This window comes from Prionailurus bengalensis, chromosome E1 (assembly GCF_016509475.1).
Source record: "Prionailurus bengalensis isolate Pbe53 chromosome E1, Fcat_Pben_1.1_paternal_pri, whole genome shotgun sequence".
In the NCBI taxonomy this organism is placed as follows: Eukaryota; Metazoa; Chordata; class Mammalia; order Carnivora; family Felidae; genus Prionailurus; species Prionailurus bengalensis.
Genome location: NC_057347.1, coordinates 47,309,414 through 47,333,224, shown reverse-complemented (window position 1 = coordinate 47,333,224; position 23,811 = coordinate 47,309,414). Strand labels below are relative to the sequence as shown.

Sequence of the window (23,811 nt, the reverse complement as noted above, 5' to 3'; positions counted from 1 at the left end):
ACACCCGGCATCCACTGTCTCTGGAATTATACATATTAACGATTTGCCCGAAAAGTCTAAGTTGTGAAGGAGAAGGAATAACAATTTTGAGTTTCAAACAAAACCGGAGGATCCCAATCCAAGAATCCTAAGACCCTTGGCTTCCAGCCCTGTCTGAAGGATCCTCAGCTAAGGGTAGGGTGCAGAAAGCTCAAATAATTTGAGGAGAGAGGAATCAAAGTTCCCTAAATAAAACTGCAGTCCTTACCCCGAGGAAAGGGGAGTCTTAAAAGAATCTCCAGGAAAAGATAGTCTTTTTTTTTTTTTTTTTTTTTGATAGTTTTTATTTTTGTTGATGCGCTTGTGGGCCAATGAGAATTTCCGAGGAGGGGGCGGAGAAAGGGGGGGGAGAAAAGTGAAGCTCGGGCAACAGCCCCGGGCGGGGGAGGAAGGGGGCGCACCCCTGACCCACTTTTGCCGACGCCCACCCTCGGCCCCCGCCCCACCGCTGCAAGTCCGAGCCCAGAGGGGGCGATCGAGCGGGGCGTGGGAGGCCCGCACGCTCCCCACCCCCAGCCGCGACCCGGAGGAGGGCAGCGTGCAAGGCGGCTCGACCCCCCCCCCCACCCGAGTGCCCGCGGCTGGAGAAACCTCCCACAGGCTCGCGGCCCAGGTCTGCAAAGCCCCCTCCACCGCCTGGGCCCCGGGCGCCGCGGCCCCCAGCGGAGGGGAAGGGGACCGAGGAGGGGAAGAAGCTGTAAACAGCCCCAGCGTCCGGGCCTCGCCTCGAACAGCCCCGCTTCCCAGGCCCCGCCGCGGCCGCCTGAGTCCCCAGCCCGTCCGAGGGACGCCCCTTCCGGGGCCTCGGGGACCGGAGGGGAGTCAGGTCTCCTCCCCAGAGGGCTCCGGCAGCTCCCGGAGCGGTCCCAGCAGCAGAGAAGGGGGAAGTCAGGACTTACCTGTCATTACTTTCTACGCCATCTTGGATCCACTTGTCAACGTCCCCACAAAGCATTATGGGTAAGAAAGAGCCTTTAAAGTGACTCCCCCCCTCGGCCCCCGACTCCCGCCTCCCGCCGCCGGCGCCGCCCCTCCGGCCGCACCTCCCGCCCGGAAAGTTGCCCCGGCAGGCGGGCCGGCCCGGGCGCCTGCAGACCGGCCCCCTCCCCTCCTCCGGGCTGTTTGCATTTAAAATTCACCCCCATTTTAAAAATGTGGCTTTGGGTTTTCCTCTTGGCTCCTGCCTCTGGGCTCCCTTCCCCCCACCCCTCGTCTCCACGCCTGTTCCCTTTGCCCCGCCGCCCTCCTGCCCTGGCAGACACCCCACGTCTGCATTTAATCAGCCCGAGGTTTCCCTGCTGCTGGCAGCAGAGAGCTGCTCATTGATTTATTTATGCGCATTTATGCGTCTGTTACTGCTCTAGATCCTCGGTGCCCGGCGGCGGGCTCGTGGCCGGCTCCCTGCCCCGGGGCATCCGGGGGTCGCTTGCAGGGCCCTGGAGCCCCGCAGCCCCGTAGGCGCTCTGACTCCGGCATCCGCGGGTGGAAAGGTGCTTCTGTCCTAGCAAAGCGCTCCGAGGCCCTCGGGCTCCAGGACCTGGGCGGACACTATCCCCGGCGTCAAAGCGTGTTTGGGGGTTGGGGGGAAGTAAGAAGCTGAATGCAACTTTTACCCGTCTGCTCTCCCTTCAGCTGTCTCCTCCCCTCGGCCGGTAACGTGATCCGTGACCCTCTAGGTGGGGACCCCTCCCCTAGGAATGTGGCTTTGGGCACTGCCGTATCCACCCATTTGCAGTCCCGGCTGAGAGTGGACTGTGACTTCCTGGGGCAGGTAACTCGGGGGCGCAGGCTGCGGGCTCTGGCCCGGACGGGGAGGCGCGCCAGGGCTCCGGGAGAGTCCGCGAGCGGAGAGAGTCCAGGGCTGGGAGGAGGGGGCGCCCACCCGGGTCCACCTGTCGGGTCCCAACGGGGCGGCGAGCCCCGGAGGCAGAGCTAGGGGAGGACCGCGGGCGCCACTCCCGCCGGGGCGTTGTGGGGGGACGTCCGGAGTTGCCCGGGTTCGCTATAAGGAGGGGGGCTACGAGACGCGGGGCGAGCAACCCTGCAGCCCACGCACGCCGGAGGGGCCTCTGCTCCCGCCCGCGGACTCTTTGTAGGGCGCAGAGCTCTGCCCGATACCCGCCGCCGGCTTTCGATTGAGCGCGGCGACCACACCACGCGTCCTCACTCAAGCGCAGTGGTCCCATACCCCCTGAAGCCTCGTAGTCAGTCCCGCAGCTCTTTCCCTTTACGGCGACTCTGGTTGCTTCCCCCCCCCCCCCCGCCCCATCCCCCACCAAGCAAGCGTTTACAAAGAAGTGTCCAAGGGAGAATCCTCTAGGACATCAGTGCTTGTGAAACTGTGTTCCCTACCAAATGCTGTTCAAAGGCTCTGAAATTAGAAGAATGCATGGGCATTAAAGCCCTCTTCGGGGCACGGGGAGTGCCTAGGGCCTGGGTCTACTCTAGGGTTTTGCTCTGTTCCAGACCCACAGCCCTCTCTCTCGAGGAACCTAGATGGTTGCGAACACGAGCCCTGCCCCAGGGAGCAAAAAAAAAAAAAAATCCACCAGGCAATTGTCCCGGCCAAATGAGTAGAGTGAGGTGTAGCCTCATTAAGGGATTGGCCCGGGGTCAGCCGTGAGGGAGGGAACAAGGTAATGAGTCACTCCAGGCCAAGAACAAGGCGTGCTGGGGAGGGACCTCCCCTGAGTCACCCACTTCTCTGAGCTTGGGAAACTGAAGCCTGGAGCCAGGTTCTTAGCTGTTCGGCTCAGGCATCCACATGGGGCCTGTGGACAAGGGGGAGTGGCCCAGAGGGCCCTCTGTTGCTGCCATCTGAATAATGGCCTTCCCCTCCCATCTAAAGGAGGCCCCCAAGGTTTTTGGGCTGATGGGGGGCTTGTGGGGTCCAGAGCCAAGAAAGGATTCTTGAAGACGTCTTTGGTGCAAAACGTGATTTTATTAAAGCTGGGGGGCAGGATCCATGGGCAGGAACAGCTGCACTGCAAGTTGGCGAGGAAGGGGGGGTGACCATTTTATGGAGTCGGGGGAGATAAAGTCCACAGGGAGTTTCCAAAGAGACTTTCACATGCTAAAGACTTACTGAAGGCCTAGCTTTTGTCGAGCTAAGGTTGTTTTTCCCTCTAGCAAAGCATTAACATTAAGACTGTAGGGAGTTCCTGGACTTTAGGCCAGTGATAAGATTGTCTTTTTCTTGTAAACTATGCAGACTCATTTGTTTTTTGTCCTTTCCTGTTTTGGGGTAGCTGGGAGTGTCCAAGGAATATCTTACATGTCCCCCCCCACCGGGGGTGGGGGAGGTATTGCTGTTAGCCTGTACTGTGCCCTCAGCTTGCCCCACGCTCCCTCATCACCCTCCTCCCAGTACCCCCACTTGTTCCTTTTCCGTTTCTCTTACACTTGCTTAGATACCGCTGTGTACTTACTTAATGGGTGCCTTGTGTTTACATAGCAGCACTTCGGGTGTGTGGTCTGAGTTTCCTAAAACACCAGCAAGGACTGTGCCTTTCCCACGTTTCCTTGGTGGGTACCTTTCTTTGCCTTGCATAGGCCTTGACCCAGAGAGGCACACAATTTATTCTGAGACTGCCTGCCCCATTCTTCCACTCCAGGGTGCATCCTGCTTTATCCCTGTCCAAGACACCACCTGTTGCCTGACTTAGATGGCAGCTCTTCCCCCGGACTCCACTCGGCCCCCTGTGGTCCATTCTCCCTCCACCCGACCAATCCTGTGGCCTGCCTGAAATGTTAATGGAAATACCCGACTCTTCCGCTTCACCCCATCAAAGGCAGCCCCTTAACAGTCGAAATAAAATCCAAATGCCCAACTGTGGCCCGTAGACTCTTGTGTGAGGTAGATCTTGCCTCCCTCCCTCCTTCACCGTGATCCTGCACACTGGCCTTGTCTCCCCCTGCAGCACCTCAAGCTTCCTTCCACTTAGGACCCAGTTGCCCCAGATCTGATGACCATGATCTTTTCAACACTCAGCTCTCAAATGTCACCTCCTCCACCAGGACTTTCCTGATCCTCTTAACCAAAGCATGTCACTCTCTATTCTCTTACCCTGCATTAGAAATGATGGTGCTTGTCGGTTATCTGCCCCAAACCCCATTAGAGTGTAAGCTCCACAACCGACACATGCTTCATCTGGTTTGTTCACTCAGGGCCCAGACCTGGGCCTGGCACATAAATAGACGCTTAGCAAAATATTTGTTGAATGAATGGCCATACATTGATTTTCTTTTTTTGAAGTAATCTCTACCTGAAAGGAACAATCCAAATGATAGCCCTGCCTTAGTTTAAAGCTAAGTTCTCTTTTCTGCTTATTATGGATATTTGATAAGAAATACAATTGCTGAGAAGTCTGTTTTGCTTGCTGTTTGCTACGAACATTGTGAGGCCTTTCCTGAATGTAACCCGCTGTGTAGTAGAATGGGTTGTAAACCTTCCTAAATGTAGTCTGATATGTAATAGAATGAATAATTGTACATAAACTAACCGGCATTTCTCGCTTCTGTAAACTTGCTTGCTTAAGCACATTCCTCACCTACCCTACCCCCTTCCCCCTTCCCCCTTTTTCCTCCCGCCACAAGTAACGGACAAAGCCTTCCCGCCAAAGGACAAAGGACGCCCAATCAGAGAACAACAAATGTCCTTACTTTAAAATCAACCAATCAGGCACCTCATAATTTAAAACCTCCCCTGTGCTACTTGTCTCTGTCTATAAAAGCGCTGTACCAACCCTGATCGTGGCCTCTTGCGTCACCGGCGACGAGTGCGCAGAGGACCAGGTTCGAACCTGCAATGAACGACCCTTGCCGCTTGGCTTTGACTTACGACTCTGGTGGACTTTTGTGGGAGGTCTCGGAACTTCGGGCATTACATACCCCCAGCGTGGAGCTCGAACTCACAACCCGGAGATCAAGAGTCGCTTGCTCTACGGACTGAGCCAGCCAGGGACCCCTGAACCACACGTTGATCAGAGTAGGGTGGTGGTGGCGAAATAGTGCTGAAGTATGGAAGGAATAGTGCTGAAGTATGGAAGGAAGGGCTGAGGGCCCGCCATCCCATCTCTTCAGGCCACACTGACCACCCACAACTAGAGATGCACAAATAGGAATGAAGTTGGGGGAAACAGACCCCCTGGCCAACATTAGTGGCACTTCATTGTGATTCTGATCTGATAAAAACACTGCTCCAGCCCTTCCTCCCCATCCCCCTCACTGGCTACACTTTCTTTTCAATCCCAAGCCTCTGTCCTTGGGTCTCTCTTGTTTGCTGCACTCCCCTGACCCCCCCCAATCTCCATCTTAAGGCTTTAAATACCATCTTTAGCCTAAAGTAGGGCTTCCAACCTACAGCTCGAGTCCAGGGCTTTCTCCTGAGCTTCAGACTCTTGGCCTTCCCACTTCGATCTCTCATAAACATCCCAAACTCCTTGTGTCCAGTGTTGCATCCACACGACTCCTGAAACAGAATGCTACGGGCACCAGTGACAGTCACAACAAAATTTAGTGCAATGAGAGGCAAAGCCAACCGATTGGGACCGGCACTCTTGACCAGAGTGCGGTCTCAAACAGCCGGGGTACAGGGGTACAGAGTTTTTATAGCTGACCACATCGTCTTATCATCACTTGGGGACAGAACAAAGAAATAGTTCCCAGATGGGGGTGGAAACAGTTCAGACATTTCCTTGCCCCAATCCAATCAAACACTAAACCAGTTGATTTCCCTTAAACTTTTGTTCCCTTGATTGATAGGACAAGGCTGTTATCTCTTAATCTACAGTGTTAAAACAAAGCTGTTATTTCTTAAGGCTACAGATTAGCCCTACACTACAATTTAACCCTTACATCCAGAACCAAATTCTTGATTTTCACCCACAAACACGCTCCACCACGGTCTTCCCCAGCTCCCTTCTTGGCAACTCCATCCTTGAAATTGATCAGGCCACAGTCTCTCCTAACTTCCTGCCAAACTCCACCTTCAGTCCATCTGCAAATCCTGCTTTGCCTTCAAAACGTACCCCGAATCCGAATCCTGCCGTTTCTCATCACAACCATCGTTGCCACTTTGGTCCAGTCCACGGACATCTTCTCCCCTTTGATGCCTTCCAGGGCATTCTGAGGGTAGCTGCGACAGCTGGTCTGGCTAATAAAATGCATATCAAATCCTTTCTGTCCTCTGCATGTGACCCTCTGATTTCCTTCCTCTCTTGCCATTCGGAAAAGAAACCAGAGTCCCGCACCATCAGCCTCTTCTCTTTGACCCCATCGCCCACCTCTCTCAGCCTTGCTCTGCCTCAGCCATGATGGCCTCCTTTTTGAGTGTTCCCTCCTCCAGTAATATGTCCACATGATTCGCTCCCTCCCCTGCTTCAAGCCTTTGCTCACCCAAGTGAGTCTACTCACTATTCTGTGAATTTCAATATTCCTCAAACACATGCTGTTTTTTTTTTTAATTTTAATCATTGTTGAGAGAGAGAGAGAGCATGAGTGGGGGTAGGGCAGAGAGAGGGGGACGGAGGATCCGAAGCAGACTCTGTGCTGACAGCAGCAAACCCAACGAGGGACTCTAACTCAGGAACCCTGAGATCGTGACCTGAGCTGAAGTCGGGTATATAACCGACTGAGCCACCCAGGGACCCCACGTGCTCTGTATTTCTTTCCATGCTTTTCTTCCAAGGCATTTATCACGTTCTAACATAAAAAGTAATTGGCTTAGTTATTCAGTTTCTTGTCTGTCTCTCTCCATGTGAGGAGGCAACTTGCTGATCACCAAAGATGTCTGTTTGCGGTTGAGAACAACATTTCCCAGCTATGCCCTTGCAGCTGGCTGGGGCCTTGTGACTAGTTCTTACAGATGGACTTAGAGCAAAAGTATGACTATGGAAATCTGCCTTATCAAAAATACATGCATCAGACTCTGAGCTGAGCAGACAATAGACCTTTATTACGGTTGATCCATTGAGAACTTGTCCATTTGCTGTAGCATCCAGCACCTAATGACTACACCATGATTCCTACAGCCCGCTAGCATGCCAGTTCAATGAAGGCAAGGATTTGCTTATGCTTTCTTCATTTACTGTGTCTATCCTTACTGCCCACAACAGAGTTTATCATACAGTACTTAATAACTACTTGTTGAGTAAGGGACTGAATACCCTTCTCCACAACCAGTCATGAAAATCAGTAAGTGGTTGACAACGAAAGGATGGGGCGCCTGGGTGGCGCAGTCGGTTAAGCGGCCGACTTCAGCCAGGTCACGATCTCGCGGTCCGGGAGTTCGAGCCCCGCGTCGGGCTCTGGGCTGATGGCTCGGAGCCTGGAGCCTGTTTCCGACTCTGTGTCTCCCTCTCTCTCTGCCCCTCCCCCCGTTCATGCTCTGTCTCTCTCTGTCCCAAAAATAAATAAAAAACGTTGAAAAAAAATTTTTTTAAAAAAAAGGACAATGGCGGGAGGGGGGCGTAGTGCTGGGTAGCTCAGTTGCTTAAGCTTCTGACTCGATCTCGGCTCAGGTCACGATTTCACAGTTCATGGAATCAGGCCCCACATCAGGCTCTCCATTGACAGCATGGAGCCTGCTTAGGATTCTCTCTCTCTCTCTCTCTCTCTCTCTCTCTGCCCCTTCCCCACTTGCTCACTCTCTCACACTCTTTCTCTCTCGCTCTCAAAATAAATAAATAAATAAATGAAAAAAAAATGAAAAAATGGGAAGCAATTTAGTTTTTATACAAAAGCAGAAACTGTGGGTTGCTAGAGAATCGTTGGCTACAAGGCTTTGATAAAAACTAAAGAGAATTCCATAGAATTTTATTCTTCCCTGTTTTCACCTTTTTCTTCTTTTCTTCCTCCCACATTTCCACCTCCTCCGTCTCTATTCTGCCCAAATCCTTCTTCATTCTCCCCTTCTCCCTTTCTCACTCCTTTGTCTTTCCTGGATTTTGTCTTTTTCTTCTCACTTGATCTAACAAGAATTTACTGCCTAGTCTGAAACCATACAAAATCCTATAAGAGAGTACAGGCATGAATGTCTCTGACATCAGCCATGGCAACATTTTTCTAGATCTCTCTCCTGAGGTAAGGGAAATAAAAACAAAAATAAACTTTTGGGACTACATCAAAATAAAAACCTGCACAGTGAAGGAAACAACAGAACTAAAAAAAACAACCTACTGAATGGGAGAAAATATTTGCAAATGACACATCCAATAAAGGGTTAGTATCTAAAATACATAAAGAACTGATACAACACAACACCAAAAAAAACACAAATAATCCAATTTAAAAATGGGCAAAAGAGGGCCATCTGGGTAGCTCAGTTAATTGGGCATCTGACTCTTGATATCACCTCAGGTCATGATCCCAGGATCATGGGATCAAGCCCCACATCAGGCTCCACACTGAACATGAAGCTTGCTGAAGATTCTCTCTTTTCTCTTCTCCCTTCCTCTCTCCTTCTGCCCCTACCCCACTCATGTGCTCTCTTCGTTCTTAATAGCAACAGCAAAAAAAAAAAAAAAAAATGGGCAGAAGATTTAAACAGACCCTTCTTGGGGCGCCTGGGTGGCACAGTCGGTTAAGCGTCCAACTTCAGCCAGGTCACAATCTCGCGGTCCGGGAGTTCGAGCCCCGCGTCAGGCTCTGGGCTGATGGAGCCTGTTTCTGATTCTGTGTCTCCCTCTCTCTCTGCCCCTCCCCGCTCATGCTCTGTCTCTCTCTGTCCCAAAAATAAATAAAACGTTGAAAAAAAAATTAAAAAAATAAACAGACCCTTCTTCAAAGAAGACCTACATATAGCCAACCAACATGTGAAAAGCTCAAAATCACTCATCATCAGGGAAACACAAATCCAAACTACAATGAGGTAACATCTCACACCAGTCAGAATGGCTAAAATTAAAAAAAAAAGAAATGTGTTGGGGAGGATGTGGAGAAAAAGGAACCCTTGTGCACTGTTGGTGGTGCTGCAGTGGAAAATAGCATAGAGTTTCCTCAAAAAATTAAAAATAGAACTGCCTTACAATCCAGTAATGGCACTACTGGCCATTTACCAAAAAAAATACAAAGTTTATTCAAATGTTTATTGCAGCATTATTTATAATAGCCAAATTATGGAAGCAACCCAAGGGTCCATTGATAGATGAATGGATAGAAAAAAAGGTGAGATATATATATATATATATATATATATATATATATATATATGTATATATGCAGTGGCATATTATACAGCCATAAAGAAAATGAAATCTTGCCATTTGCAATGACCTGGGTAGAGCTAGAGAGAATAATGCTAAGCAAAATAAGTCAGTTACAGAAAGATACATGTGATTTCACTCATGTGGAATTTAAGAAACAAAACAAGCAAAGAAAAAGAGACAAACCAAGAAACAGACTCTTAACTACAGAGAACACACGGTTTACCAGAGAGGAGGTAGGCGGGGGGGGATGGGGGAACTAGGTGATGGGAATTCATGAGTATACTTATCGTGATGAGCATGGAGTAATGTATAAAATTGTAGAGTCCCTATATTGTATACCTGAAACTAATACAATGCCGCATGTTGGGGCGCCCGGGTAGCTCAGTCGGTTGAGCATCCGACTTCGGCTCAAATCATGATCTTGCAGTTGGGGAGTTCGAGCCTTAACATTGGGCTTGCTGCTGTCAGTGCAGAGCCCACTTTGGATCCTCTGTCACCCTCTCTCTGCCCCTCCCCTGCTTGCGCTCTCTCAAAAATAAGTAGACATAAAAAAAAAAAAAAAGGCTATGGTAGTTCCCCAAGAGATTAAAAAGAATGAGCATATGACCTTGCAACTCCACTACTGAGTATATACCCAAAAGCAAGGACTCATACATGTTATTTAGTTGTAGACCCTTGTTCGTATGAGCGTTCTTCACAATAGCAAAAAGGTAGAAGCAACCCGAGTGTCCATCAACAGATGAATGGATTAAAAAACTGTGATCTGCACATACAATGGAATATTATCCAGTCTTGAAAAGGAAGCGAATGCTGACACCTGCTACAACGTGGATGGACCTTGAGCACATTGTGTTACTTTTGAGATAAGGCAAGACCAAAAACACAAATTACACATGATTCTACTTACATGAGATACCTAAGTTAATCAAAATCATACAAAGTGAAGGGTAATTGCCAGGGCCTGGTGGGAGGGCAGATTGGGGGACTGTTGTTAAACGGGTACAGTTTTCAGTTTAGCAAGAAAGAGTTATAGAGAGAAATCACAAAACATTGTGAACGTACTTAACACTCCTTAACTGTATGCTTTGAAAATGATTAAAATGGTAAAGTTTATGTGTTTCTTACCATAAAAAAAAAAAAATGTTTTAGGGGCGCCTGGGTGGCTTAGTCAGTTGAGCATCTGACTTTGGCTCAGGTCATGATCTCGCGGTTCATGAGTTCAAGCCCCGTGTCAGGGCTCTGTGCTGACAGCTCAGCCTGGAGCTGGCTTCAGATTCTGTCTCCCTCTCTCTCTGCCCTTCCCCCACTCCTGCTCGCTCTCTCTCTCTCTCAAAAATAAATAAAACAGCAAACATTTTTTTTTTCAAATTTTTAATGGTTAAGATGGTAAACTGTGTGTTAGGTGTATTTTACCACTATTTTTTTTAATGTTTATATATATATTTTTTAATTTTTTTTCAACATTTATTTATTTTTGGGACAGAGAGAGACAGAGCATGAACGGGGGAGGGGCAGAGAGAGAGGGAGACACAGAATCGGAGACAGGCTCCAGGCTCTGAGCCATCAGCCCAGAGCCCGACGCGGGGCTCGAACCCACGGACCTCGAGATCGTGACCTGGCTGAAGTCGGACGCTTAACCGACTGCGCCACCCAGGCGCCCCTTAATGTTTATATATTTTGAGAGGGAGTGCACAAGTGGGAGAAGAGCAGAAAAAGGCTCCTCCTTGTCAGCCAGAACCCCACAAAGGGCTCAGTCTCCCCAACCTTAAGATCATGACCCGGGCTGAAATGAAGAGTCAGACGCTTAACCACCTGAGCCATCCAGACACCCCCATGATTTTTCGAACAAAAACAAATTTAAAAAGACACAAACTATGCAAAAACTAACCAAAACAAAGCGGGTTTACTGCAAAAGGCATTACTAGAAATTTTTATGAGGGACACATCATAATGAAAATATGCTTAATTCACCAAGAAGATACAACAACTCTAAATTTGTCCAAGCCTAACACACATATCCTCAAAATCTGCAAAGCAAAACCATGGGCAGAATTGCAAGACGAGAAAGACAAATCTACAGTTCTAGCAGACGATATGTGTATCAGCAACTGTTAGAACACACAGATGTAAAACTAGTAAGAAGTATATTTGGATAACTGGACAAGCAAAGCTTTACCTAATAGATATAGAGAGAGAGAATACTGGGCTCACAACTGCAGATCACAGATTCTTTTCACGTGAACATGGAATGTTTATGAAAAGGCCAGGCAATATAGCAAGTCTCAACAAATTTCAAATGCTCTGAATTATACAGAGTACATTCTCAGACAATGATGCAATTAAGCTAGAAAACGAGAAGAAAAAAGGTAAGTAAAAAAATACCTACATATTTGAAAACTGTGTATACTCCTGAATAACGCATGGATGTTTTTTTTCTTTTGAAATCACAATAGGGGGCGCCTGAGTGGCTCAGTAAGTTAAGTGTCTGACTTCCTGGGTTCGCACCCCCCGCAGGCCTGGAGCCTGCTTCAGATTCTGTGTCTCCCTCTCTCTCCGCCCTTCCCCCACTCTCGCTCTGCCTCTTGCTCTGTCTCTCTCTCAAAAATAAATAAATCTTAAAAAAAATTTTTTTTAATCACAATAGGAATTAGAAAATATTTTAAACTGAAAAAATTTTCGAATATTACATTCTCAAATTAAGGTGCAACTAAAGCCATACTAACATTGAAAGTTATGTTTCTTAATAGAAAATAAGACAAAAATAAGCCAAGTATTCTTCATGAGAAATTAGAAAGAGAGCAGCTAATTAAGCACAATGAAAGTGCGAATAAATGGAAACATAGTCAAAAGTTCTTTCTTAGATGAGACTAATAACATTATTAAGCCCCTGGTGAGACTAATTTTAAAAAGCACAAATAATGCCAAAAAATTTGAAAGGAAACATTTCTACAGATTTTCAGTCGTTACAAATGAGATCATACTGAGCTTTATGACAATAAGTCTAAAAATTTGATTAAAAAAGACAAGTTCCTTGAAAATACAGTTTACCAATAAGAAATACAAAGGTACATAAAAATAAGAAACATAAAACCTAAATAGTCCTGCATCTACTGTTTAAAATGAAGTCTATAATTTAAAATCTTCAGGAATGCCTGACTGGCTCAGTCAATGGAGCACGTGAGCCTTGACATTGGGTTTGTCAGTTCAAGCCCCACATTGGGTGTAGAGATCACTTAAAAATAAAATCTTTTCAAAATAATAATTAAATAAAATCTTCAAAGAAAACTCCAGGCCTAGATAGTTTTGTCAGGGTGTTCTATTTAATGAAGAAATAGCACCAACCTTAGATAAACTTCAGAGAATAGGAAAAGGAAATAATCCCTAATTCATTCTGAGGCCAACATAATATTGATACCAAAACCTAAAAAAGACATTACAGAAAAAGGAAAATAGACTGACCTCACTTATAAATGTAGACACCAAACTCCTAAACAAACAATCAGCAAAATGAATCCAGCAATATATAAACATAATACATCTTGGGGCGCCTGAGTGGCGCAGTCGGTTAAGCGTCCGACTTCAGCCAGGTCACGATCTCGCGGTCCGTGAGTTCGAGCCCCACGTCGGGCTCTGGGCTGATGGCTCAGAGCCTGGAGCCTGTTTCCGATTCTGTGTCTCCCTCTCTCTCTGCCCCTCCCCTGTTCATGCTCTGTCTCTCTCTGTCCCAAAAATAAATAAACGTTGAAAAAAAAAATTTAAAAAAAAAACCAAAACATAATACATCATTGCCAGTCTGGACTTTTAATTTTTTTATTTTGGGAAAGAGAAAGCACAAGTGGGTGAGGGGCAGAGAGACAGAGGGAGAGAGGATTCCAAGCAGGCTCTGCGATATCCGTGCAGAGAGAGCCCGCCAGCATGGATTTATTGTAGGGATGTTAGCTTGCCTTCACATTTGAGAAATTGATCTGTGCAATTCACTATCTTAATGGACTAAAAGGGAAGAATCATATGATCATCTGAAGAGTTGTAAAAAAAAAAAGTGTTGAATACATTCAACACCATTTATGATTTTTTTTAAATATATGTGCTAGCCAAGTAGGAATGGAAAAGAGTTTTCTTTTTTTTTTTAATTTTTTTAATGTTTATTTTTGAGAGAGAGAGAGAGCGTGGGGAGGGGCAGAGAGAGAAGGAGACACAGAATCTGAAACAGGCTCCAGGCTATGAGCTGTCAGCACAGAGCCCAACGCAGGGCTCGAACCCATGAACTGGTGAGATCATGACCTGAGCTGAAGTCTAGCACTTAACCAACTGAGCCACCCGGGCGCCCCAAGAAAGGAGTTTTCTTAACTTCATTTAAGGTTGTACAAAACCTTTGACAAACAAAGTGTAGGTATACAAAAACCTACAAGCATTACACCAAATAGTCAAATATTAAAAGTTCTCCCTTTAAATTGGCAACAAGGATGCCTGCTTTGACCACTTCTGTTTCTTTTTAAGTAAGCTCTTTGCCCAACGTGGGGCTCAAACAACCCCAAGATCAAGAGTCACATGCTCCACCAACTGAGCCAGCCAGGTGCCCCTTCTTTGACCATTTCTGTCCAGCATCCTTATGAAGGACCAAGCCAGTGGGTAAGTAGGAAAAAAAAATAAAGTAAAAGATGTAAGTCTGAAAAGAAAGAACTCTCATTGTTTACAAGATAACCTGATTATGTATGTAGAAAAATCCAAAAATGCATAATTTGGATTAACAAGTGAGTTCAGTAAGGCTGCTAATATCAGTAATAAAATGTATTTCTAGGGGCTCTTGATTTCGGCTCAAATCATGATCTCATGGTTCATGGGGCTGAGTCCCAAGTCAGGCTCCACACTGATAGTGTGGAGATTGCTGGCGATTCTCTCTCCCTCTTTCTCTGCCCCTCTCCCCTACTCACACATGCTCACGTATACATCCTGTCTCTCAAAATAAATAAACTTTTTTTAAAAAAAAATAGGGACACCCGGGTAGCTCAATCGGCTAATCCTCCGACTTTGGCTCAGGCCATGATCTCATGGTTTGTGGATTTGAACCCCGCATTGGGCCCTATGCTGACCCAATGCTCAGATCCTGGAGCCTGCTTCAGCTTCTGTGTCTCCCTGTCTCCTTCCCTTTCCTGCTTGCAGTCTCTCTCTCTCTCTGTCTCTCAAAAATAAACATTAAAAAATAAATGTTTAAAAATAATAAATAAAAATTAAAAAATAAAGCAATGATCACGTAAATTCTAAAAAGCTTAAAAAGATGCTACAATGTCAAAATACTGAGTACACGGGAATAAATCTAATGAAACATGGCAGACCTCGATGTATAACTAAACACAGGAAGGAAGGAAAGAAGGATGGAAGGAACGAACTTTGTGCCCAGCCTCCAGCTACCAGCTCCTTCAGGATCTGTCTCAGCTGCAGCACTGCCTTGGTTGAGGGCACATGGGGCCCAGAGCAGCACGCGTGCAGTGACCGAATGAGACAGGAACATGAAAGTGCCCTTTCGGCCTCATGCAGGACATTCCAAAGCCCTGGAGACTGAAGGCAACTTCCTGCCACATCACTGACCAAAGCTTTGTTGGGCCAGCGTCGCCATTTTCACTCTCTCCTTTGCGTGATCTCGCTGCCCCCAGTACCGATACCTATAAACATCTTGCACCCCACACTGTGTCTCTGCCTCTGGAGAGCATAACCCACCACAGCTGACACCGGCAGTTCCAGGGAGCGGGTGACAAGATGGGTTTGGAATAGGCCGGCAAGGAGGTCCCCTTCACTGGCGGTAAGTTGGTGGGTCTCAAAACAGCCCTTGACATAAGGTGCTGGTTCAGTTGCTCAGAGCCTTACTGTTGGCGCATGAGAATGTGTGTCCGGGTCCAAGTGAAAGCACCAACTGAAGCAGCATATCAGGCACTTGAGACTTTGGGAGGAAATGGTTACTAGAGAGATCAAAGATTTCGGTGCTGATCGATAATTACCACGCGTGTTCTACAAGAAGATGATGAACAGCGGGAGGTAATAAGCAATGGAAAGCCAGATGTCAAAAACAGACCCCTTGGTTGCATCTAATGAAGTGCTCAACTCCTGCAGTGGCAAGGCAGAGAAAGCTAAGGACCACGCCAGAGAAGATTAAACACCCAACAAAGTCAGGTCTGTTATGTCAGGACCCTAGATGGGATAAAGACCTATGGACAATAGCTCTGAAGATGACTCCCTCGTGTCCTATGAACCTTCTGATCCTGCAGAAGTGGTCCATCACCCCCTAACCTCCCAAGTGGGAGCCTCTCCCTGAGAAGAGTAGAGGCCCCTCTGAGAATTCCCCCTCCCCCGCCACCGTGCCTATAGCGTAAGTCATGGAATATGCCAGCAAGGACATGCCAAGGGATTATACCCCGTAAGAAGGCTTCAAGACGTCTCCAGTAGGCACTGGCTGCAGCCAGGGACTGGATTCTAAGCATGCTTCATCAAAGGGGCCAGAAGATTAAACTGGGTAACTCTGTTGACTTGGGAGTGCTCTGTTGAGATACGGGATTTAGTAGTTCTGTTAAGGATCCAGAATTGCCATGGTAGAAGGTGGAGAAGTGAATTCAAAGGTTTAGGGTAGTAGGAACACTGAACAGCAGGACCCACCGGATATTTGTTAGGTTTCACAGAAAGGCTCAAAAGACATACTGTTTATCAGGCCATAAGGAATGTGCTGGTTCGAAGGGTACCAGCTCCACCAAGAAGTTCAATAATTGTGACTCTCCTAGGGAATGCCAAGGCTGACAATAGGGCAGGCTGTTACAGACCCCGGGACTGAATTTTTTTCTTCATTTTATTTCATTTTAATTAATCTCACTTAAACAGCCACAAGTAGCTACTATATTGGACAATTCAGAAGTAGAAGATAATACCAAAAACGATCTCCACAACCTGAGGATAAGAAGAACTTTTTTTTTTTTTAATGTTTATTTATTTTTGAGACAGAGAGACAGCATGAATGCGGGGAGGGTCAGAGAGAGAGGGAGACCCAGAATCGGAAGCAGGCTCCAGCCTCCGAGCTGTCAGCACAGAGCCCGGCGCGGGGCGCGAATCCATGAACCACAAGATCATGACCCGAGCCGAAGTCGGACACTTAACCAACTGAGCCACCCAGGCGCCCCAAGAAGAACTTCTTTTTTTTTTTTTTTTTTTAACGTTTATTTATTTTTGAGACAGAGGGAGACAGAGCATGAATGGGGGAGGGTCAGAGAGAGGGAGACACAGAATCTGAAACAGGCTCCAGGCTCTGAGCTGTCAGCACAGAGCCCGACACGGGGCTCGAACTCACAGACCGTGAGATCATGACCTGAGCCGAAGTTGGCTGCCTAACCGACTGAGCCACCCAGGTGCCCCAAGAAGAACTTCTTAAACAGAACAACAGCAACAAAAAAAAACACACACTAACCGAACAGAAAACAATAAACTTCACTACATAAAACTGTTCTCATAAAAAAAATAAGTAAACTGCGATACTCACGTAATGGCATACCACATAGCAATGAGAAAGAATGAACTACTGTTTCATTGAACAACATGAATGAATCTCACAAACTGTGCTGAGCCAAACACAGCAATTACAATACAGTCTATACTGTGTAAGTCCGTTTATACAAAGTTCAAAATGAAAACAAAACCCTAGTGTTGACGAATACCTCTGTTTACCAAGGAGATGATTGTCTTCAAAAGGAGGTAGAAGGCGGGAGTGAGAGGTCTAAGTTGCTTGACCGAATGTTTTGTGATGTGGCTCTTTCCATAAAACAATGAGCTGAACATCTCTGTCTCCTATGCGTTTCCGGGAGGGTGTTCTATTTCACAATGAAACAGTGTAAAACAAAAACGTGGGGGCGCCTGGGTGGCTCAGGCGGCTAAGTGCAGGACTCTTGATCTTGGCTTAGGGAATGATCTCGAGAACACGGACATCGAGCCCTTGGAGAGCCTGCATGGGTTTCTCTCTCTCCCTCTCTCACTGTCCCTCCCCCCCTCAAAATAAATAAACATTTGGGCCACCTGGGTGACTCAGTCAGTTAAGGGTCCGACTTCAGCTCAGGTCATGATCTTACGGCTCATGAGTTCGAGCCCAGCCTAGGGCTCTGTGCTGACAGTTCAGAGCCAGGAACCAGCTTTAGATTCTGTGTCTCCCTCTCTCTCTGACCCTCCCACCCCCCTGTCCCTCACACTCTGTCTCTCTCTCTCTCCTTCAAAAATAAATACACATTTTTTTAAAAGTTCAAAATAAACATTTATAAATAAACAGTTATAAAATATTGGGCTGAATATTTGGTTTTATAAATATGTATATAAATATGTATATAAAACCAATATTTGGTTTTATATATATGTATTTGGTATATTGGCACTTTTTTTTTTTTTTTTTTACCATGGTCTTTTCATTTATTTAAGCTTCAGTGATACTCTACTGGGGGTCCTAACACTTATCTATTCATGCCCGGCTGAAGCGTTTGGATGGTGTTGAAATTCTGGAGTTCCAAGAGGCCCAGACTGCAGCAAGAGACTGTGCGTGTGAGTGGGCACGGAACTTCAGTCTGCCCTGGAGAAAGGAGAAACATCGGTGCAACAAAACCAGCACTGGCCATGGGTGTTCTCCCTTTCAGCCTCAGTGAAGGCAGGACAGGAGAAGCAGTCCCTTACTCCAGTGTTATGGTCCTGTCACCCACTCTTCCCAGCTGTCTGTGGGGGATAGAGGAAGACGGTACTTTCTGCCAACTCACTAGGCATTTTAAAAGTTTCTACAGTTGCCAAGGGCTGGGGGCAGGAAAGAACGAAGAGCAGTTGTTTAACGGATTCGGCGTTTGCTTTTGGAGTGAACATGTTTTGGAACTACGGGTGGTAAGTGTAATAAGCCGTGTACTAAATGCCACTGAATTGTACACTTTATTTTTTTTTTAATTTTTTTTTTCAATGTTTATTTGTTTTGGGGACAGAGAGAGACAGAGCATGAACGGGGGAGGGGCAGAGAGAGAGGGAGACATAGAATCGGAAACAGGCTCCAGGCTCTGAGCCATCAGCCCAGAGCCTGACGCGGGGCTCGAACTCCCGGACCGCGAGATCGTGACCTGGCTGAAGTCGGACGCCTAACCGACTGCGCCACCCAGGCGCCCCTGAATTGTACACTTTAAAATGGTTCCTCTTAGGGGTGCCTGGGTGGCTCAGGCGGTTCAGCGTCCAACTTCGGCTCAGGTCATGATCTCACACTCCATGAGTTCGAGCCCCACATCAGGCTCTGTGCTGACAGCTCAGAGCCTGGAGCCCGCTTCGGATTCTGTGTCTCCCTCTCTCTCTGCCCCTCCCCAACTTGGGCTCTGTCTCTCTCTGTCTTTCAAAAATAAATAAATGTTAAAAAAATTTTAATAAAAAATAAATAAAATAAAATAAAACAAAATAAAATGGTTCATCTTAAGGATACCTAGCTCACTCAGTCAGTGGAGCATGCGACTTTTTTTTTTTTAATGTGTATTTATTTATTTTTGAGAGAAAGAGAGAGAGGTAGAGAGCAAGCAGGGGAGGGACAGAGAGAGGAAGACAGAATCCCAAGCAGGCTCCGTGCCATTGGCACAGAGCCGGATGCGGGGCTTGAACCCACAAACCATGAGATCATGACCTGAGTCTAAACCAAGAGTTGGACGCTTAACCAACTGAGCCACCCAGGCACCCCATGTGACTCTTGATCTTGAGGTTGTAAGTTTGAGTCCCACATTGGGTGTAGAGATTAGTTAAAAATAATATCTTTTTTGGGGCGCCTGGGTGGCTCAGTCGGTTAAGCGTCCGACTTCAGCTCAGGTCACGATCTCGTGGTCCTTGAGTTCAAGCCCCGCATCAGGCTCTGGGCTGATGGCTCAGAGCCTGGAGCCTGCTTCCGATTCTGTGTCTCCCTCTCTCTCTGCCCCTCCCCCGTTCATGCTCGGTCTCTCTCTGTCTCAAAAATAAATAAACGTTAAAAAAAATTTTTTTTTAAATAATATCTTTTTTAAAGATGGTTAAACTTATGTTTAACAGTTCTCCCTGTCTCTGTGCTCCCCCCTCACTCGTTCTCTCTCTCTCAAAATAAATGAATAAATATCTCTTAATATATTTTTTAATGTTTGTTTATTTTTGAGAGAGAGAGAGAGAGAGAGAGAGAGCATGAACGGTGGCAAGTCAGAGAGAGAGGGAGACACAGAATCTGAAGCAGACTCCAGGCTCTGAGCTGTCAGCACAAAGCTCGACGCGAAGCTTGAACTCAGTGGACCGCAAGATCATGACCTGAGCCGGTCATATGCTTAAACAACTGAGCCACCCAGGTGCCCGTAAATATTTTTTTTAATATTAAAAAATAAAAATAATGCAAAACTCATTGGACATCTTTAACAAACAAGCAAAAGACTATGTACTTTTCTTTTGACATAAAGGCAGAACATATCTTTCTAAAAAGAAATAGACTTTTAAAGTTTCTGGCAACCCTTCTCGCTCAGTCAGAAGAGCATGCAAAACTCTTAATCTCAGGTTCGGGAGTTTGAGCCCCACATTGGGTGTAGAGATTACTTAAACATAAAATCTTAAAATAGTAAAAAATAATAAAAAATTTAACAATGAAAAATAAAGTGTCTGGCATCCCTAAACCTATCAAGTTGCTTCTTTTTTTTTTTTTTTTAAGGTTGCGCTAGGTGATTTTTTAAGGTGTACAATGTGATGATTTAATACGTGTATACCTGGTGAAATGATTATCATAATCAAGTTAATTAATGCATCCATCTGCTTACATAGTTTGCTTTTCTGAGGGGTGACTTAAGAACTACTCTGCTCACACATTTCAAGTATACAATATAGTATTATTAACTACAGCCACCACACCATTCATCAGATCCCCAGAGCCTTGCCATTTTAGGAAACATGAAAATTTGTAGCCTTTGACAAACATCTCCTCATTTCCCTGATCCCACAGTTTCTGGCAATTACCATTCTACTCTGGTTCAAGGAATTTGACTTTTTTATTTTTATTTAAAGCAATTTTTTTAATGTTTATTTTTCAGAGTATGTGTGTGCGTGCGTGTGCGTGTGCGTGCATGTGTGTGTGTGTGCGCGCGCGCACGTCACTGGGTGGAAAGAAAGAACAGAGGATCTGAAGCCGGCTCTGTGCTCACAGCAGAGACCCTGCTGAAGGACTCAAATTCACAAACTGTGAGATCATGGTCTGAGCCGAAGTCGGACGATTCAACTACCCAGGCGCCCCTGGGTAGTTTGTTTTGTTTTGTTTTGTTTTCTTAAGAGAAAGAGAGAGCACAAGCAGGAGAGGGGCCGGGAGATTGGGACAGAGAGAATTGCAAGTAGGCTTCTCACCGTCAAGTGCCAGGAGCCCCGTGTGGGGCTCGAACTCATGAACCGTGAGATCACGACCTGAGCCGAAACCGAGAATCAGACGCTCAACCTACTGAGGCACCCAGGCTCCCCAGAGGAGTTTGACTTTTTTAGATTCCACATAGAAGCGAGATCATGCAGTGTTTCTCTTTCTGTGTCTGGCTTATGTCACTCGGCATAACGTCCTCCAGCTTGAGCCATGCTGTTTTTGCTTTTCAGTCTTGTACCCACCACCTTTCCTTCTCTCTGCCAGTTAGATATTTTCAGTGCGTCTGTGTTTGTGAGCATGCACAGGCACCTCTGTGGTTTGCCTTTGCCTCAGTTCTCTGACCTTTCGCAGGCTCTCCTGTGGGGAGCGTGCTTTGCTGAGTCTGCATGTCTACAGGCGGTCCTCAAACTGATCGCCAGAGGAAGCCAGGCTTCCTGGGGTCCTGAATCAGCAGAGCAGGAAGGAAATAAAAAGGCCACAGAACTGTCGAAGAGGAAGAAGGCAACTTGAAGGCAGAATCTGTACCTCTAGGGACAGGTCTGAGAAAAAGAAACCATGTTATGCCCGGAGTCCCCTCATCCGCGAATAGAGGCAGAGGCTCCAGAGCAAGGCTCCAGCGATGCTGTTTCTTCCGATCAAACGACCCTGAGTAAGTCCTTTGCCTCTCTCCCTCCTTTAGTTTCCCCATCTGTAAAATGGGAACGATAAAACAGCCTTTCCCGTTGGTTGTCGTGAGGATCCTAGGCATCTGAAACCAGAGCTTGGCGAGAGTTAAGTGCGTAACGAGGTTGAGGTTACCTCCTCCTACTTTCAAACGTTTCAGTTTCAAAGTCGAGAATTGGAAAATACCCATTTATTTTCTTCCTGCCTTTCATCTCTTGTGTTCCAGTTAATAACGAACATCAAATGAGCAAACCAGTGAACAAACCAGAAACACCCTGCTAACCTATTTTTGGCATCTGCCATGGAACCAAGATTTCTTCCACAGGCAAAGGGCACCCAAACAGGGTGAAGTCAGAGGAAACTGTCATCCTGGGTCCTATTGCCATTGGAACTGAGGGCCACAAGTCCAAATCCCATATTCTAGCAGTGGAAGGTTCAGAGTGGATGCTTTCCTTCAACAAGCACAGCAAGAAACACACAATTCAGGGATGAAGCCTTACATGGCAAACCTCATCTTTACAAGTATCAGGATTGGGGTGCTTGGGTGGCTCAGTCAGTTAAGCGTCCGACTCTTGATCTAGGCTCAGATAATGATCTCATGGTTCCTGAGATCGAGCCCCTCATCAGGCTCTGCTCTGATAGGGTGGAGCCTGCTTCTGTCTCTGTCTCTCTCTCTTTCTGCCCTGCCCCAGCGCGCGCTCTCTCTCTTTCTCTCTCTCCTCTCAAAATAAATAAACTTTAGAAATGTTAGGATGTACCAGGAAAAGTGTTTAGGTCTTGAGCGGCCATGAGACCTGGGCCTTACTGCCCATCGGATTGGGGTTGTTGGAGGGGTGCCTGGCTGGCTCAGTCAGTGGAGCATGTGACTTGATCTCAGGGTGGTGAGTTCGAGCCCCACGTGTAGTGTGGAGTTTACTAAAAAGAAAAAAAAAAATAGTCGTGAGGGTTTTGGCTAAGAACCAGCTTGAGGGGGTGGGAGAACAGTGTTTTAATTACAAGTCAAACTTCACTTTCAGGGAAAAAACAACCCTTAGGCTTTTTCTGTTCTATTTAGCTTAATTTTAATCTTTCTCTCCAGCAGGTAACTCTTCCGTGGAAAGGGTCAAGGTTCCTCACAGTTTCTATCTACAGGCCAGTTATATTACCAAAGACTCCCCCTCTCCCAGAAGCCGATTTCCCATTTTTACATAAAGTCCTGCAAAGAAACTCTCCCTGTTTAAGTGCCTTGAGTCAATTTCTTCTGCCATTTCTGATGCTACAGGGTTAATCCGGTATGAAGAGAGTGACAAAGTGCAGGGGTTTTTTGTTTTGTTTTGTTTTGTTTTTTTAGATTCCACATTCATAACCAAGTACTTGGCAACCGGCCCTCTCATATGTTGCAAAACAAAAATGTGTTGCCTTCAGTCTGTTTTTAATAGGCCAAGCAGTTTATTTGATCACAGTGCTTGGGTCTAGACTCAGAGACACCAGAACTTTCCCACTGTGTTGTCACTGCTTTGGTTAGTATCTTGGTTTCCCTTTGTCTTTCTAAAGAACCATTTGGGGACTGGGAGAGTGATTTCCTGGGAGTAGCTACAGGCCCTTGACCACGACCTAAACTCTTCAAAGGAATTCGCATCCAGGCTTGCAAAATATTTTGCAAAAATTCACCAGTTCTAGATTTTGAAATTACTGGCACAGGCAAGCGTCTACAATCGTGAAATTCTCATGAGTGGGGTAGAGCAAATTTCTACAAACAAAGTAAACTCCAATCTCTGCAGCCCTTTGTGGAAATATTTATGCCCAGCGAAAAGGGTCCCTTTCAGCTCTAGGATGCTATAATATAAACATTTACTATAAATGAAGTGCTTTGTGAAAACACCCATTCCCTCGGAAAGCTTCTAGGACCTAATTTTACCTAAACACCTCTTTTTGCTCCATAGGTTTGGCGGAAAGGTAAATATCCCTTGTGATTCTCCGGACAAGAAAGGAGCCAAATGTATATTGGATGTAAGTCCGTTTTATTAAGGAGCCTGAAAGTATAAACACCAACCAAAAAAACCTTGCAGACCCACGAGCCTTGTGACCAGCTTTCATGGAACTCAGCGGTCCTCCTCAGAGCCACAACCAGAGGCCCTCCCATAACAGTGAACCCCGGCGTCCCAGAAGACAGCAGCAGGGCCAAGGGTTGATTTATCAGCCGTTATTCAAATCCCCACTTGCACACAGCCGGATTTCTTTTCAGCGCAGCCTAATTATTTTTTGCTGGCCCTTGTATCACGTCCGCTCGCCTGATTCACTTGAATAAAGGCTTGTGTGAAGTGAAGAGTCTCCAACCAAATGACCACTGGACGTATATAGTGGTTCGGTGCACTGGACAAAGCTGTGCTTCCTGGAACTCTCCTTCCAGACGGGTCAAAAGCCATAGCCCCGGAGACCAAGGAGCCAGCCTCAGGCCGACAGGAACAGCTGAACTTTCTCCCCTGCCATTCCCGACCTCTCTCCCTTGCTTGGTGCATCTCGTGCTTTCTTGCCTGCCTCTTT

General features: G+C 46.6%; 1 protein-coding gene and 1 long non-coding RNA gene across 5 annotated transcripts in view; one reads left to right on the top strand and one right to left on the bottom strand.

The window, feature by feature from the left end:
* The window catches only part of HELZ (helicase with zinc finger), a 159,254-nt gene extending 158,244 nt beyond the window's left edge, over positions 1-1,010 (bottom strand). Inside the window, exon 1 of one of the 4 annotated variants that reach the window (XM_043585067.1) lies at positions 939-1,010. The gene's annotated coding sequence lies outside the window, so the exon portion shown is untranslated. The remainder of the gene's footprint in view (positions 1-938) is intronic. The other 3 variants (XM_043585061.1, XM_043585062.1, XM_043585066.1) reach the window with 3 other exon arrangements.
* Positions 898-23,593, top strand: LOC122485797. Its single transcript, XR_006297948.1, has 2 exons — positions 898-999; positions 23,211-23,593. It is a non-coding gene; the product is annotated as an uncharacterized LOC122485797 (long non-coding RNA).
* The last annotated feature ends 218 nt before the right edge of the window (positions 23,594-23,811 follow it).